Raw genomic sequence first — 11,160 nt, 5'->3', positions numbered from 1 at the left:
CTCCAAAGTGAGTCCATCCGCAGCTCCAGAGCCGTCAAGCGGTCTAACAAGAGCTGCAACTGAACACACTTCTTGCACGTGAAAGAGCCAGGGACAGTGAACGTGTCCCTGAGCTCCCACATCGCACACGAGGAGCATGACACGGGTCTGGGATCTCCTGCCATGTCTTAAACCTTAGGTAAACTTATACAACAACAATTTCAAAATAAAATTAAATAAATTAGACAATGAAAAGAATGAAAAGAAAAACTACTTACCAGTCACTTACCAGGGTTAAAAAGCACCTCTGAAAAAGCACCTCCTCACACTCTGCACCGAATTACCTCACTGCACCAAATTACCAAGTTGCAATCCCCACTCTGGATGAGCCTCACTCCGGATGTGTCTCCTTCCCTGATTTACCTCACTGCACCAAATTACCAAGTTGCAATCCCCACTCTGGATGAGTCTCACTCCGGATGTGTCTCCTGGAAAACCGCTCCCCTCGCCTTCCTAAGCTGTTCCATGGCCCTACTCGTGGATAGTGCCCCCAGTTCCGCCTGTAGTCTCTGCCTCTCCCTGAGTAAAACCTCCCCAGGGGACTCCGCGTGCTCTTCATCTATCCGAACCATTTCCCTGACCAATCTATCCATCTCTGCCCGGTCTGCCTTGGCTCTGTGGGCCCCAATTGAAATCAGCTCCCCCCCCGCACTACTGCCTTTAGCGCCTCCCACAGGGTCGCCGCTGAGACCTCCCCCGTGTCATTCACCTGCAAGTAATTTTGCATGCACCTCCGAAGCCTCTCACAGATCCCCTCCTCCAACAGCAGTCCCACGTTTAGCCTCCATTGCGGGCGTTGGTAGCTCGCTCCCCCGATCTGCAGGTCTACCCAGTGCAGGGCATGGTCTGAGATAGTAATTGCCGAGTATTCCGTGTTCTTTACCTCCCCTATACAATCCCTGCTTAGTACGAAGAAATCTATCCTCGAATATACTTTATGGACGTGCGAGTAAAACGAGTAGCCCCTTTCTGTCGGCTGTCTATCTCTCCAAGGGTCCACTGCCCCCATTTGCTCCATAAACCCTTTCAGCTCCCTTGCCATTGCTGGGAGTCTACCCGTTCTGGGACACGACCGATCCAAAGCCGGGTCAAGGACCATGTTAAAGTCGCCCCCCATTATTAGCCTGCGAGAGTCCAGGTCTGGGATCTTCCCCAGCACTCTTTTAATGAAGACCACATCATCCCAGTTCTGGGCATATATATTCACCAGCACCACTCTTCTCCCCTCCAGTCTGCCCCGTATGATCAGGTATCTGCCCCCCCTGTCTGCGGCTATGCCCTCCGCCTCAAATTGCACCCGCTTGTTGATCATAATTGCCACCCCCCTGGACTTCGAGTCCAAGTCCGAGTGGAAGACCTGGCTAATCCAGCCCTTCCTTAGCCTGGTCTGGTCAGACACTTTCAGATGTGTCTCCTGCAACATAATTACGTCCGCCCTCAGAGCCCGCAAGTGCGCGAACACCCACGCCCTCTTAACCGGCCCATTCAATCCCTTGACGTTCCAGGTGATCAGCCTGGTCGGGGGGCACAACCCACCCCCCCCACCACGCCGGTCAGCCATAGCCTTTCTCGGGCCGGCCCCCGGCCCGTGCGTCGCGCCATTCCTGGCCCGCCCGTTGGCTGCCTCCACCCTTGACCTCCTTTCCAGTGCCTATTTCAAGTTCCTCCCACATCAGCAGAGCAACCCCCCCCCCCCCCCAACCACATCCCCCGATACCCCCACCCCTGCCATCCACTGGCTGTGTTCTCCCCCCCCCACCTGACTCCCTTGACTAGCCAATCTGCTAGCCCGGTGACTCAACACTCCGGCGCCTTCCTGTCTCATTCCCATTGTTTCCCCGTCCTCCTCCCCACTCCCCGGCGCCCCATCCCTCTCTCCAACCCACTGGAGCAAGCCGGCTCCAGTGTCCTCCGCGAGCTGCACAAAAAGTACAAATCCGCCCAAAAAGGAAAAAACAAAAAAAAGAGGAAAAAACAAAAAAAACATGAGAAAAAAGAGAAAAAAAGAAAAACCCCCAAAGCAATGTCCATGAACAAAGGAAAGAGTCCCAAATGTTCCGCTTGGCACCTTTGGCCCAGCAAACCATTGAACAGCAGCCCAGGTCCATTCGGCGTACCTTCCCACGGTAATCCTTGGGCCCTAATTCACGTCTGTGGGGCCTCTTTTCGGGACCAGCCCCTGATCCCTCGCAAAATCCATCGCTTCTTCAGGCTCGGAGAAGTAGTGGTGTTAACCCTGGTGCGTGACCCATAGGCGAGCCGGGAACAGCAGACCAAACTTCACGTGCTTCTTGAACAGCACCTCCTTGACATTCTTAAAGGCTGCTCGCCGCCGAGCCACCTCCTGGCTTATGTCCTGGTAAATGCGGAGAACACTGTTGTTCCACATGCTGCTCCTGGCGCTCTTTGCCCACCGCAGCACCCGCTCCTTGTCCACGAACCTGTGGAACCTAATCATCATCGGGAAGTGGGGTCCGCCCGGCCGCCCCTGCCTCGCCTGCACTCTGTGTACCCCCTCCAGCTCCGGCGGTTGCGGAAAGGCTTCGGCCCCCATCAGCTGCATCAATAGGTCTGCTACAAACGCTGCGGCATCAGCTCCCTCAGCCCCCTCCGGGAGGCCGACCATCCTCAGTTTGGTCCTGCGGATTCTATTCTCCAGCTCCTCCACTCTGTCCAGCAGTCTTCTCTGCCGCTCTTTCAGCCCATCAACTTCTAGCGCCGCAACCGTCTGCGCATCCGCCTGCTCCTCCACCGCCTCTCCCAGCTCCTTAACTTTAACATCTTGCGCATCCAGCCTCTGATTCAGCTGATCCACTGCCTTCTGGATTGGGTCCAAGCTGTCCCGCTTCAGCCCTTCAAAACTGGACTTCATTACCTGGAGCATGTTATCCAGCGCCTGCTGGATTGCTGAGTCCAGGGTCCGTGTGTCCGCCATCTTAGGTCCCAGGTAATTTTCTTCAGGTCCTTGCCTCTGTCCCTTTGTTTCCTTTTTCTTCTGCCTTCTGGACTCCCGCTGTTCCATGTGCCGCAGCCCGCTCCTCAGCACTTTCGCTGCCGCCTACCTTCTCCCAGCTCCTTAACTTTTACCTCTTGAGCATCTGAAGTGGGTCCAAGTTGTCCTGCTTCAGCGACTCCAAAACTGTTTTTCTTCTCTTGGAGCAAGAAAGGTCCGTGTGTCCGCCATCTTAAGTTCCAGGTCAGCTTCCTCTGCTCCTTGCCTCTGTCTCTTTCTCTCTCTCCTCCTCTACTTCCTGGACTCCCACGGTTCCATCGGTTGCAGCCCGCACTCCAGCACTTTCGTGGCCGCCTTTTTGCCGCTCCGTGGTCCCGCTATCGCGGTGAATCAGCCCTGAAGCCCCGCCGGAGTGAGAGCTCGCCGAATGTGTGGCTCACTCAAACATCGCCGCCACTGGAAGCCTGTGCTGACTATCCCTAATCAAACAGTGTCTTTCCAGATGCTCAGATATCCTGAGCGGAATTCTCCGACCCCCCGGGGAATAGGCGGGGGTGGGTATCGCGCTGGTCGGTGGGCCTCCACCGCTGACAGGCCGTTCCCGCCGGCGGGAATCAAAGCACGTCTGGTGCCGGTGGGATTGGCGGTGCGGGCGGGCTCTGGGGTCCTGGGGGTCCCGATCGGGCCTCGGGGGTGCCCCCACGGTGGCCTGGCCCGCGATCGGGGCCCACCGATCGGCGGGCGGGCCTGTGCCATGAGGGCACTCTTTTTCTTCTGCCCTGCCATGGCCTTCACCATGGCGGGATTGGAAGAGACCCCCCTCTGCTGCGCATGCACCGGCATGACGTCAGCAGCCGCTGAACGCACCGGCTCGTGCGCGGACTTCCACCAGCCGGCGAAGGCCTTTCGGCCCCGGCTGGCCGGGCGCCGAAGGCCGTTCGTGCCGGGCGGTGGAGCGGGAGCCACTCTGGCATGGGCCTAGCCCCTAAAGGTGCGGAGAATTCAGGGAGGCCCGACACCGGAGTGGTTCATGCCTCTCCATCCCGCCAGGACCCCCCGCCCCGCTGGGTAGGGGAGAATCCCGGCCCCTATCCCTCAGTATCCTTTCCATTACTTTGCCTACCACCGAAGTAAGACTAACTGGCCTGTAATTTCCAGGGTTATCCCTATTCCCTTTTTTGAACAGGGATGACATTCGCCACTCTCAAATCCCCTGGTAACACCCTTGTTGACAGTGAGGACAAAAAGGTCAGTGCCAACGGCTCTGCAATTTCATCTCTTGCTTCCCATAGAATCCTTGGATATATCCCGTCAGGCCTGGGGAACCTGTCTATCCTCAAGTTTTTCAAAATGTCCAACACATCTTCCTTCCTAACAAGTATCTCCTCGAGCTTACCAGTCTGTTTCACACTGTCCTCTCCAACAATATGGCCCCTCTCATTCGTAAATACTGAAGGAAAATACTCGTTAAAGACCTCTCCTATCTCTTCAGACTCAATACACAATCTCCCGCTACTGTCCTTGGGGATCGGACCCACCCTCGCTCTCGTCATTCTCATATTTCTCACATATGTGTAAAAGGCCTTGGGGTTTTCCTTGATTCTACCCGCCAAAGATTTTTCATGCCCTCTCTTAGCTCTCCTAATCCCTTTCTTCAGTTCCCTCCTGGCTATCTTGTATCCCTCCAGCACCCTGCCTGAACCTTGTTTCCTCAGCCTTGCAGAAGTCTCCTTCCTCTTAACAAGACATTCAACCTCTCTTGTCAACCATGGTTCCCTCACTCAACCATCCCTTCCCTGCCTGACAGGGAGATACATATCAAGGACACGTAGTATCTGTTCCTTCAACAAGTTCCATGTTTCAATTGTGTCCTTCCCTGACAGCCTATGTTCCCAACTTATGCACTTCAGTTCTTGCCTGACAGCATCGTATTTACCCTTCCCCCAATTGAAAACCTTGCCCTGTTGCACGCACCTATCCCTCTCCATTACTAAAGTGAAAGTCACAGAATTGTGGTCACTATCTCCACAATGCTCCCCCACTAATAAATCTATCACTTGCCCTGGTTCATTGCCAAGTACCAAATCCAATATGCCCTCCCCTCTGGTCAGACAATCTACATACTATGTTAGAAAAGCTTCCTGGACACACTGCACAAACACCACCCCATGCAAACTATTTGATCTAAAGAGTTTCCACTCAATGGGCGGCATTCTCCTCGACCCGGCGGGGCGGGGGGGTCCCGGAGTACCGGAGTGGCGCCAACCACTCCGGCGGCGGACCTCCCCAAAGGTGCGAAATTCTCCGCACCTTTGGGGTCTAGGCCTGCGCCGGAGCGGTTAGCGCCACGCCGACTGCCTTCAAAACCAGCGCTAGCGGCCTTTGACGCCTGCCGCCCGGCGCCGGGGCTGGCCGAAAGGCCTTCGCTGGTTCGCGCATGCGCTGGTGCATCAGCTGCCGCTGACGTCACCACCGGCACATGCGCGCTGCGGGATTCTCTTCCACCTCAGCCATGGTGGAGGCCGTGGCGGCGGCGGAAGAGAAAGAGTGCCCCTACGGCACTGGCCCGCCCGCCGATTGGTGGGCCCCGATCGCAGGCGTGGCCACCGTTCGTCCCGCGCCCCCCCAGGACCCCGGGGGCCCGCTCACACCGCCGATCCCGCCGCCACCAGAGGTGGTTCAAACCATGGCGGCGGGATTGGCCTCCCAGCGGCGGGACTTCGGCCCATCGCGGGCCGGAGAATCGCCGCAGGGGGCTCGCCGCTCGGCGTGGCGCGATTCCCGCCCCTGCCAATTCCTGGGTGGCGGAGAATTTCTGCCACGGCGGGGGCGGGATTTTCGGTGGCCCCGGGCGAATCTCCGACCCTGCGGGGGGTCGGAGAATTTTGCCCAATGTTTGGGAAGTTGAAGTCACCCATGACTACTACCCTGTGACTTCTGCACCTTTCCAAAATCTGGTTTCCAATCTGTTCCTCCACATCTCTGCTGCTATTGGGGGGCCTATAGAAAACTCTCAACAAGGTGACTGCTCCTTTCCTATTTCTGACTTCAACCCATACTACCTCAGTAGGCAGATCCTCCTTGAACTGCCTTTCTGCAGCTGTTATACTATCTGTAATTAACAATGCAACCCCCCACCCCCACCCTCCCTAATCTTATTCAAATAATGATTCAATGGTTTTGATTCAATGGTTTCATCAATTCCATTTTATTGTCCGATTTGGGTACATTTCTACCAGTTTAATACAGGAATACCTGTTTACATGGAAGTGCTGCATGGCACTGTTCAGTGGACTTTTCGGGTGAAACCTTATCAGCCCAATGGTTTTGATTTTATCGACATGTGGGTGTGGAAAATCCAAAAGTTGCACATTGGGAGGACTACGAGATATGCCTTTGTGTACATTTTCGAGAGATGGGTACATAGAGGTAGTGGATAACCATCTGGCAGCAGAAGGTGATTAATTTGGCACAGTTAATTTGGCCAATTATGAAGGAGCATTCTTGGGCATGATTTAACTGGATAAAAAAGAGTCCCATTTTGGGTGCATTTCCTGGGGTATTAAACAGTACTTTTTTTGGCCTCAGCAAGGAACGCTCCACCGAAGCCAGATTTACCTTCATTTCCTGCACTGACGAGCAATTTTTAAATGCCGCCCTGATCTCTCGACCCCACCACCGCAGCCTCTGCACCCCCACCCCAATGCCCAAAACTACTTTTCAGGAATCCTTGGGCCCCCCCCTCACCTCATAAAAGTAGGGCACCCCCAGGCCCAATCCCTGACAACTGGCACCCAGGCACCTTGGCATTGCCAGTCTTGCACACTGAAAATGCCCCTTCCAGCCCGGTTGTGCAACCTGGCCATTCTGTCAAGGTGGCGCTACCAGTGTGCCTGTTTGCACTGCCAGGGTTCACAAGTTCAGTGTCAAGGTGCCAGGCTGACAGTGTCAAGGTGCACGGGTGGCAGCAGGCGTGTCGGGGTACAACCCTGTCCAGAGCACGACCACCCAGGTGGCACCGCTGGCATGGGAACCCCCTCCAGATGCCATTCTGCCTGGTCCATGTTTGTGTAGTGCTAAAAGGCGCCACGGCAGGGTCCCCCATGTGCAGCCGTTAGTTCCCGGGCCTTGGGAGAATTCGACGCCGACATATTTAAGTGAGCCTCACTGCTCAATTAAATATGTAAATTTGGATCCAGCCCAGTGAGGGTGTGAACCAGATCACGACATCTCACGAAATTTCATTAGATGTCGTGAGCTGTTCGGAGCACCGCAAATGTCGTGAGAAGCCTCTCATGGGATAACAGCCTTGTCGCGTCACTGGGTCGGGCGTGACGAGGCCGTTCGATTGTGCCCCTTGTGAAGGACGCATGGGCCAATGCTGCAAGCAACTTACCAGCTCAGCAGAAATTGTGCATTGAAATTGAAAACCAGTCAGCACTATAAAGAGGGGAGCCATCAGGGTGATTGCTCCATCAGCAGTCTTGTCAGTGAGGAGTAATTGATGTGAAATGGCTGATGCTGCAAGCAGGCTACTGCAATAAAGGGAAACCCCGGACGTGAAGTCCACTTATTCAGTGATCAGCTGGAGCATGGAAAATACGCAATTTGGCAGTCACCACATCTAGTCACCGGGTTTGGGACAACACAGACAGGTTGGCCAAAAGGCAGGAGGCAGAAAAGATGCTATTCTTCCCAGAGGGCTTTTGGAACAGGGTTAACTTTATTGACGGCTTGCAGCAATAATGCCACAAAATGCTGTGCCTCTCGCGTTGGGTGGTTGTGAACATCCATGCACGATTGGATGAGAACCATAGCCTCCAAGGAGCTGGCAGACAGCCGGGGTCGGTGGCAGTGAAGGCCACAGTTACGCTAAATTTCTATGCTTCCAGCTCCATTGAAGCATTGGCTGCAGACATTTTCAGAGTCTTGGAATTGACCGCACATATCTGCTTGAGACAGTTGACAGATTGCTTGTATGTCAGGGCATTGCATTTTCAACATGTGCATCCAGCCAGACCCAGAGGGCTGCAGGATTTGACTCAATGGCAGGATTCTCTCAGCTGCAGGGCGTGCTAAGTTGCATGAACCCATATAGCTTTTAAGCTGTTACTGGAGTAGCCAGGAGCTTGATCAAAAGGGGGTCCACTCCCTCAGCTTGTATCTTATTTGCAACCATTGCAAAAGTTCAGTGCAAATGAACAAAGTTCCCTGGCAGCTGTCACAACTTTCATCCTGAGATAGTCTAAAATGTTCACCCTATCATCTGGCCTCCAGGGATGGATCCTGGGTGACAAGGGATATACTTTGAAGGCTATGTGCATGTCTCTCAATAACAGAGGTAGAGAAATAATACACCCAATACCATAGCTCCATGAGGGCAACCATTCAAACAGGGCCTTTATTAGTCTGGGGAAACCCTCCAATTTGCCCCTTTAAGGGCATCGTGTACCATGGTGGTGTGAAGAGGAAAGGAACTGCAGTGACGTGAAAACCGTGAGGGCTTGGTACCCTTGGAGGAGGAGGTTGAAGAGGACGCATACATGGATTAGCCAGCCTGTCTGCTGAGGTGCCACCACAACATCATTTGAACATACAAATAAGGAGGAGTAGGCCATTCAGCTCCTCAAACCTGATCCACCGCTCAATAAGATTATAGCTGACCTGATAGTAACATCACGTCTGCAGCCTGCCTACCCCAAAATAACCCATCACCCAGTTACTTGCCAAGAACCTATGTGTCTCTGCCTTAAAAATATTCAAATCTCTGCTTCCACCACCAGTTCCAAACACTCACAACCATCTGAGGAAAAGATTTTGACTTGTGTCCATTTTAAATGGGCGACCTCTTAGTTTTAAACAATGACCCCTTCATCTAGGTTCTCCCATAAGAGGAAACATCCTCTCCACATCCACTCTGTCATGACCTCTCAGGATCTTAGATATTTCAATCAAAGTTGTCTCTTCTAAACTCCAATGGATACAGTCCAACCTTTCCTCAAGGACAACTCACCCATTGAACCTTCTCTGAACTCCTAATGCATTTACATTCTTCCTTAAATGAGGTAACCAATACTGTACACAGTACCCCAGATGTGGCCTCACTAATGTTCTGTACAACTGTGGCATAACCTCCCGACTTTTGTATTTAATTCCACTCACAATAAATGATAACATTCTATTAGTTTTCCTCATTACTTGCTGTACCTGCATACTAGACTTTAGTGTTTTGTGCACTAAGACACCCAGATCCCTCTGCACCTCAGAGCTCTGCAATATCTCACCATTTAGATAATGGGTGGGATTCTCCAGCCTCCCAGCCACGTGTTTCTCGGTGGCGTGAGGCAGCGTGCCATTCACTGGGGGTGGATTCACTGTTCCCTTCTCTGTCAATGAGAATTCCCATTGAAGCCGCCTCATGCTGCCGGGAAACCCACGGGTGGGCGAGCGTTGCCGGCGGCACCAAAGAATTCCGTTGCCAGCGAACAGCTAAAGAGTTCTGGTCAATATGCTTCTTTCTTATTCAGCGGATAAACATGGAAGGCAAGGCTGCATAGGAGATGCCCTCATCCATGCCAGGTTCACATGAGAAGGACCCCTAGCTCCTGAATCCCAGGCTATTCCATTCAGCCTGTTTCATAAACAGAAATAAGTGCAGAATTCTGTCCTTCACCAACATGTTTTCCCTGCCATACTTGGGCAACATTGCCATTACCCATCCAATACCCAAATGAGTTTCCTCCACTGCAGCTTCCATTGATCGTTCAGGCTGAAAATTTTCAGATAGAAAGAAAAAACTATCAAGCAGTGCAATTCCTGGTACATTGTTAGGAAATAGAGATAGTTTTAAGTAAATTATATTTGTATTCTGTGGGTTTAGGAATAAAATATTGCTTCAAGCTTAAACTTAATTTATATTTATGCAGTTGTGTATTAAGGAAACTTGAGCTTTAGTTCCACTTTAAAGGATGCCTGCATTTTAATGAGGTTTCACGATTCATAGAAAGTAAAAAAAAAAGCTGTGCTGTTGGCGAGCAGCAAGAGGCCCACAGAGACAGAAAAAATTGTTTCAATTCAGTTGGAAGAACATGACCCAAAAGGAAACACCAGTGCACAGAAACTGCTGGTACAGACAGGACATGCAAAGGGATGGAAAGCAAGTTTCAAACTATAGAAGGTTCCAAAAACCAGGGAGGGACAGAAACATTTCCCAAAATGACAGCTAAGGCAAGGAACAATGGCACGGACCATGAGCAAATTCTATACAATGAACTTAAGAGTGAGGAGCAGAGGCAGAGGTGCAAAGTTAAAAGTCAGGGCTGTACGGTGCAGACCTGGAATAAAGTGGGCTTACGAAAAGCCAGAAGATTCAAAGAGAGCCGAAGGTTGGTGACTCTTTATTACGGGCCTGTGAAGAAGTGGAGTTCACTTGACACGTCTGAGTATCTGTAGAGAAGGAGGTTGACTGCACATAGTATCCAAGGAAGAGGGACATCAGGAGGACAGATTGTAACACTGGAGGTGGCTCCTTGGCAAAGACATTGTTTGGCAGGGAAATCTAAACTGAGTTCTTAGAGAGCGAGGATTGGAAACTCTCTTGTGAAAAGCAGAGTTCCAGCGAGACCAGTTGGCTCCCAGTGTGACAACCATCTGGGGAAGTTGATGAGAGATCCATAGCATCTACTTTGGTTGGTATCTGTCACTCAGTCTCTGCATGTGGATTGTCTAACCACAGGTCACCTATTGATTTACAAGGACTGTATACTTCCTGTGAACATCAGAACGTAAGATAGATTGGGTAACTTGTGTTATATATCTGAATTGGTACATATCTGTTGAGCTATAGTTGGCGTGAAGGAGTAGTGTAATATATTTCTTTCCTTGTTCAATAAATGTTTTATTATTTTGTTAAAAGCACATCAGTAGTCCCTGTTGTCCTGATCAGTAGCTGCACTTCAAGTTTCTAAACAAAAAATAAAAGTAAGGATCTATCCCACCTTGGGATCTGACTTGTCCAATAATACTATCAGCTGGGATTGTAACCATATGCAGTGTCTGAAAAATAACTGACAACTGAGGGAAACACCAGATCATTTGGTAAAATAGGTAAGGTTACAGCTGGTTAGTAAATCCTGCAGGAAACTAGTTGGTCCAGGACAGATTAATCC

The sequence above is a fragment of the Scyliorhinus canicula genome, chromosome 14 (assembly GCF_902713615.1).
Source record: "Scyliorhinus canicula chromosome 14, sScyCan1.1, whole genome shotgun sequence".
Lineage (NCBI taxonomy): Eukaryota > Metazoa > Chordata > Chondrichthyes > Carcharhiniformes > Scyliorhinidae > Scyliorhinus > Scyliorhinus canicula.
This window is presented reverse-complemented; position numbering follows the sequence as displayed.